This window comes from Drosophila nasuta, chromosome 4 (assembly GCF_023558535.2).
Source record: "Drosophila nasuta strain 15112-1781.00 chromosome 4, ASM2355853v1, whole genome shotgun sequence".
NCBI classification, from domain to species: Eukaryota; Metazoa; Arthropoda; class Insecta; order Diptera; family Drosophilidae; genus Drosophila; species Drosophila nasuta.
In genome coordinates this window covers 1,872,957-1,879,919 of record NC_083458.1, presented here as the reverse complement: position 1 = coordinate 1,879,919, position 6,963 = coordinate 1,872,957, and positions in this window count along the sequence as shown.

Here is a 6,963-nt window from a genome sequence, read left to right as displayed (position 1 = left end):
ATTTGAAGGGGCCTAGCTAAGAACTTAGTATAAACATACAGAAGACGGACAGAACGAAAATTGTATCTTGACCAAACTTTTCTCGAAGAATACTTTATGATTCTATTTTCTTTTTCAAAAATAAGATGCTGTCAGTGAATATCTTCAATATGGACGATCTTATGCATATACCGCGGGTATACATATATAAAGACAACTTTTTTATATCGTCTAAATTAGTGTCATATCATCCTAAACGACCTAAGCATCAACAATAGGCTAGTCCTGGTTAAACAGGTTAACTTTAATTTAATTTATTATACCCGATACTCGTGAGGTAGATGAGTATTATGACTGTTAGAAATGTGACAGAAGAAGAACTTGAAAGTCGTCAATAGCCATGTCCGTATGATGCACTTTATCTTAGAGATTATAACAGATCGAACTATAATTGTCACTGTTTCACGCAGCTCACTTTTGCTTTATATGTTTGTCACGCCCACTTCCGCCCTCGCGAATCTAAAAAAATAATATCGATCAAGCGTATGATATATTTTCATTGATATATTTTTATCGTAATCGTGTTTTTGACATTTTTAATCGTTTTATAACAATGCAATTTCATTTATTACTATTTTTAATATTTTAATTAATTTGTAATTAATTACGAAAATTAATTAAACATAATTCTTATTTCAAATTGATTTTCAAAAAATCATAACACCTACGGTTCCCAAGTAAAACTACTTCATTTCAACATGCACAGGCTATTGTTCTTGTGTAATTTACTTAGGTAGGGCGTATCAGCAATAGAGCATAAAACGTTTTTATTGTTGACCAATTTAATAGCCTAATTGAGTTATGTATATGTAAGAGTCGTTGTTTAACTTGATGCAACGTCGACAGATGTTAGAGAATGGTAGCAATAACTAACAGCATCAGATGTAACCAGATACCTGCAAATTATCAGAATGTGATGGTTATTATCACCCCTTGCAAATAGAATATAACCCTGCAGCAACGGCCGCTGTACTGTCACTTATAGGTATTTTACCGCTTTTTACACACTGCACATTGGGATGAAATGCCTTTGTTTTGGTCATAACCGTAATTGTAAAGCGAAAAATTTGAAACTTGGAGAATTTGCTGCTTATATTATTTGTGAATTTCGAATTTTTTATTTTATTTTTTTTTTTTAAATTTTTTTTGTATTTTGTTTTTAATCACCTTCAAATTGTTTTCCGGAATCATTTGAAATTACCCAAATAACCCAGTCAAAAGTAGCGTTGACATTGCGATTTTTATCCAGCCAAACTTCTAGTAAGTCACCTCGACGAATAGCAATCTTGCTTGCATCAATTGAAATATTTAACCCCCCGCAAATTCCCGCAAATTATTTAAATGCTATCTGAATATACACATAATACCTCATACTACCGCATAAGCTGTTATTTGAATCCTGTTGTATCTTGCTAGATATGCTCCACGAAACACAAATATTTTAAGGTTAGAACCAAAAAAACTACTGCTTACGTATTTCATTAAAAACATGACAACACAAAAGCACATATATATAATTAAACACTTATACAAATATTTTCTACAAACCATGCGAAACATTTTCCAATTTAAGGTTTTTTAATTGGTCAAACTGTTTAAAAATACGAGAACGCCAAAATTAAGAAACTTGACTAGTCAGAAAGCTTGCACGCACCACGTGGCAAGAGCAGATGACTTTCAACGGCTTGTGGAAAACGAGGACTGCATAATAAAATACCAATTAAATATTTTCGATGTCTGCGAACTTTTCGTAGCTTGAAATAATAGTAACATTATTGATATATTAACACGAACTCTTTAGATTTTGGCCAAAATAAAGGCATTTCATCCCAATGTGCACTGTGAACATCGTAAAATACTAGAAATATACTAAACATTACATTGATTTATGGTAAGTAAATATCAAGATATTCATATGTTAGAGGTGTTTGAGTTCTATTATACTATTCCTTCAGTGATATAGGGTATAATACGTAGACACTATTAGACATATGTATTCGTAGTAAGCAATACAACGAGCAGCAAAACAAAAATGAAGATAATAGAAACTTTGAATTGTCTTCATCATGTTGGAACGATTCACTTTTCAACCCGTATACATGTAATTATATAGACTATTCGTAATGCGCGTAAATTGGTTGAAAATCACCAGTCCCAAAGGAATTGATTTTCATAACAAGCTTAAATAAGCCAAAAAAAAAAAAAAACGGTCGCAGTGGGCGAGCAAGAAACTAGGGTTGTTTGCTTACAAATTTTCATGCTCATTTTATTTGGTCGAAAAGAAAGAAAACGAACGGGATTGTAAGTCACCGTCGCTCGACTCTTAGATACCATTTTTTTTGGGTATATTAAAAAACCTCAATATTCGAATTATTATTTTTTTTTACTACGCCATTAGAATACGCAATTTTATATATATATATTTTATATCTTCATCTCATATAACTTATTTGACAATAAAAAAAAATATAAAGACACCACAATCTTTCGATTTTTCTAATACATTCTTCCAGTTATAATATGTATATTTAGTACATAAATTTCAAAGCCTTAATAATATTATTAATAGCATATTTTATATATTATATTGTACACATTTCGAGAACAATTTTAAGATCGATATTGTGGATTTCATGCTTGTTACACCCAGTTATTTTTTAATAATGATCAAAAATTTAAAATGCGATATTTCCAGTGCAGTCAAAATATATACTTATATTAAATAAAAAAAATAAGAAAATACCCATCCACCTTTTAGGTAGGAGGTATAAAAAGTGAAAAGCTCGCGACAGAATATTGTTAAACGATATTTAAACATAACATGCTTCTAGCAAGATTTGGGAACAGCTAATCCCATGGCGCACGCACACAACAGGAAGCAACCACAAAATTTGTTATTTCAAGAGCAGCACCAACAAGGATGCGTGCAAGGCAACACCAACAATAAGGCGTATCAAAAAAGAATGAGAGGGGAGAGCTCTAATATAATAAATAAAACAAGTAGCAAAGCTATAGTCGAGTGTCCTCGACTGTGAGATACCTGTCAGTCAAAGCAACTAAGAACCCCAGTAAGTATGCGTTTTTTGCCCATACAAAAGTATTTCTTTAATAACTTCGGCAATTTTTATCAAATCGCATCCAAATCACAAAAACTCTAGCTATTATTGTATATACCAAAATTCTAGCTTTAAAATTGTGGAGGCGTTCTGCGTGCAAACATAACAAGTGCTTTAAAAAAAATATTATATTTCTCTCTTATAGTCTCTGAGATCTAAGTGTTCATACGGACGGACAGACCGACATGGGTATATCGTCTCTGCTGTTGACGCTGATCAAGAATATATATACTGTATAGGATGGGAGATGGCTCCTTCTGCCTGCTACATACATTCCCTACCGGCACAAAGTTGTTATACCCTTCTACCCAATGGGTAACGGTAAAATGACACTAGTGTGTTTTGACGCCATTGTTGTTCTATGCATTGTATGTACATATATTTTGTATGATGTGTGTTCGAATATGCGTTTTATGTATGCATGTACACAAATATTACACACAATAACTCTAACCTGCAACACCTACTATACCAGACAATAGTTGCTGATGTACATACATATGTATGTATGTATTTATGTTTGAGTTTTCTTTCTTATGCTCGTCAGCTTGAGCGAATATTTTTATGGCTTTAAATACATCATTCCGTCTAATCTTCTAGTGAACATAATGAATGCCAATGGGAATACGAGTATAAGATCTTCTAAGACTGCTACGCATTGTGGTAATTAAAAGCCTTGGCGAAATGTGCATTTAAGCCATTTAATTTCAATATATGTACTTCAATATTTTTTATTTCTTCACATTTCATACATACCTATTTGAAATCCTTTTTGTGCAACTGTATCTTTCAATTCTTTCAATATTGCAATATTCATTAACTTTTATTTATGTTAGTGTACACATTTTTGGATTCTGCATAATAATTGGATATGTATTAATTAAATTAAATCAGTTTTGTAATATTAGTTTTGATGGTTATAAATTTCCACTTTACAACGTATCCCAAGAATTCACACAGACCAATTCGATAAGACCAAACGTCCTTGGGTCAAATTATGCTCTTAACTGTTTGGTGCTCAGGTTTCATGTGGCAGATGCGATCGATTTACTCTGCGATAAACGAACTCAATTGATTGTTAACAAAAACGTTAGAAGTCTGATGCCCAAAAAAATAGATTATCGCAAAATGCAATACATGCGTTGAATTTTTGAATTTTAGTTCTCGTTTATCTTCAAACATCTTAAACCTATTTAAAAGTCATAACTCATTCAATGAATTGGAATGTGTGAAAAGACGAGAAGATAATTGTCTTGCACTCACATAACTGGTGATTAGTTATTTCCTTAGGTATATAATATATATAAGAATGTGATATAATTGGCATTTAAAAGTGAGTTGTGAAATTAAAGAATGTATGGTATTATAAACACTCTATAGTAGGCTTTCAGGTCTGTTAAATAGATACAGTAAAACTTATGGCCAAAGAAAGACACTCTCTTAACGAAAACTTTTTGTGTGATACTCATTTTTAGAACCTTCTGCTCTTATGATTGGTCACATCTAATAGACTATAAGACACAGAGCTATATTTTTATGAGCACACTTATTATTATTGCACGCAGCTGAAATTTGTTATAGATTTAGTAGTAGTTAGATGTTAAATATTCTCGAATGCTTTGCAGATTTAGTTTTTGTTTTTCTGATCTTTTCTTGAAAACTTACCCTAAAACAACGTAAGTGACGTCAATCGTATATATGTTTTCTAAGGAATATTTTTCAGAATGAAGGTTTTCTTTACAAAAAAATCTCTAAGCCACTTAAAGTGTAAAACAAACAATAATAATGATATGCGAAAAGTGGCAAGGCCTTTTGAGAATGAGAATGAATTGTTTGCGGATTAAGGCGAACAATAGATATTCAGTAAATCCATAAGGACAAAGGATTCAAATGTTAATCACTTTGCTTATGACAATAGTCCAATGTGTTAAATTTGTGTTAAAAAGTGGCATACAAGTAATTTAATGTCTTAATTTTTACTTTGTATGTGTAAATAAATGAATATTATTTTCAATAAAGTCTAGTATTCTCGTTACAGATATTTACAGCGAAATATTCCTTAGTCGAAAACTCTATTAAGTGAACCTTTAGACGATACTTTCTGTGAGATACTCTCTTTACTTATACATATAACACATTATTGACTCTTTTTGGTGAATCTTTCCGCTGCTCCGGATTTCCATTTTCGGAGTCAATTTACCTCATCTTTGTGATAGAGTCTATCAACTTTTTTTTTTAACAATAGTCAAACAAAATTACAATTTTTTTATAATTTTGACGAAATAATAAATTTATACATATATATTTTGATTAAATATTGGTTAATTAGTTTTATGCTTTCCACGTTTTCAGTCGTATTATGCCAATAAAAATAGAATGCAATTTAGCGACGGTATGGCCATTAAATGTCGTCACCTAATCTGAGGAGCTGGCATCGTGTAGCCAGTTTAGCAATTTAGTTCCTAGATCTAGCAAATTTTCAATAATACTATTAGCTACAAATCTAGCAACTTTTTATTTCTCTTTTAGCAATATTAAGTTTTTATTATTTATACTTTACTTAAAGCCTTTTATTTTGAATTCCCTTTTGTCATTATCTGCAAAAATTGCGATTAATAGTTAACAATGAAATTGGAACTTGTATTTAACTCAGAGGTTCGATTATATGAGCTACTGGAGTTCACTGACTTGAAAAGTTAACTGCATTTTAAGTGTTCACTGCAAGTGTTTGTTTCCTTATTTTTTTTAATTAAATAGAGATGCCAAAAGTGTATAAACAACATTTTCACGATGCTTGGCTAAAGCACGAGGAATTCAAGATGTGAATTCGAAAGGATTACACGGATAACAAAAGAGCGTTTTGTTTGTACTGCAAATGCGCAATAGAAGCAAGAAAAATGTTTGCTATAATTATGAACTTCACCATGATTACTTACTAAAAAATAGCCAAAAATGAAAAGTACACGGATATTAATGAAGCAGAAGAATTAAACATTTTGTAATAAGTGTTAACAATGAAGATTCGAAATCCTGTCAATTTTTATTTTTAATTTTAATATTTTATTCTTAAATGAATTAAAAATGTACAGACTTTATGAAAAATACCATTTAAAAGATATATCAATTTTTTGCTGCCAATTTTTTCCAAAGTTTTTGGAAATTTTTATTCTCAAATCTAGCAACTTTTATTCCAGAGTTTCTGGCAGCACTGGCTGGCGTTTCTGAAGTACATGTTCAAAGACTTGATTGTTTCCAGAAAATTATTTGCCTATGTACAAAGACAGTAAGAATAAAACATCGACTCAATATTATTATTATGATATGTACATATATGAATACTACAAACACAAATATATGCAACTACAAAACATTAAAATACGTGATAACCTAACCAAATACAGAAATATATTTAACTTCTTTATGGTTTTCTTTTGCTTCAAAGGCCCACAGGCATTTCACAACCGAAAATATCTTTTTAAGCGAACATAATAATTTCCGCTGGCTGGTCTGACCCTTAGTGTGTTTTTTTTTATATCAGTCAAGCATACTCTTACGATTTTTTTTTTGGGTTTTATTACTTAGATAGTATTATACATATATATATTATATATATAGTATACGTGACAATATTCATGAACTTTTCTGACATTAAGTTCAATAATAGAAAAAAGTAGTTGATATTATGTATAAGAGTTTGTAAACCCAACTTCTCAGAATTATCGCCTTTATTTACGAATAAGTACCAAAACCATAACATTCATATCAGTGATTTTTGTATTTCATTTTGTTTTATAAAATGAAGTGATAT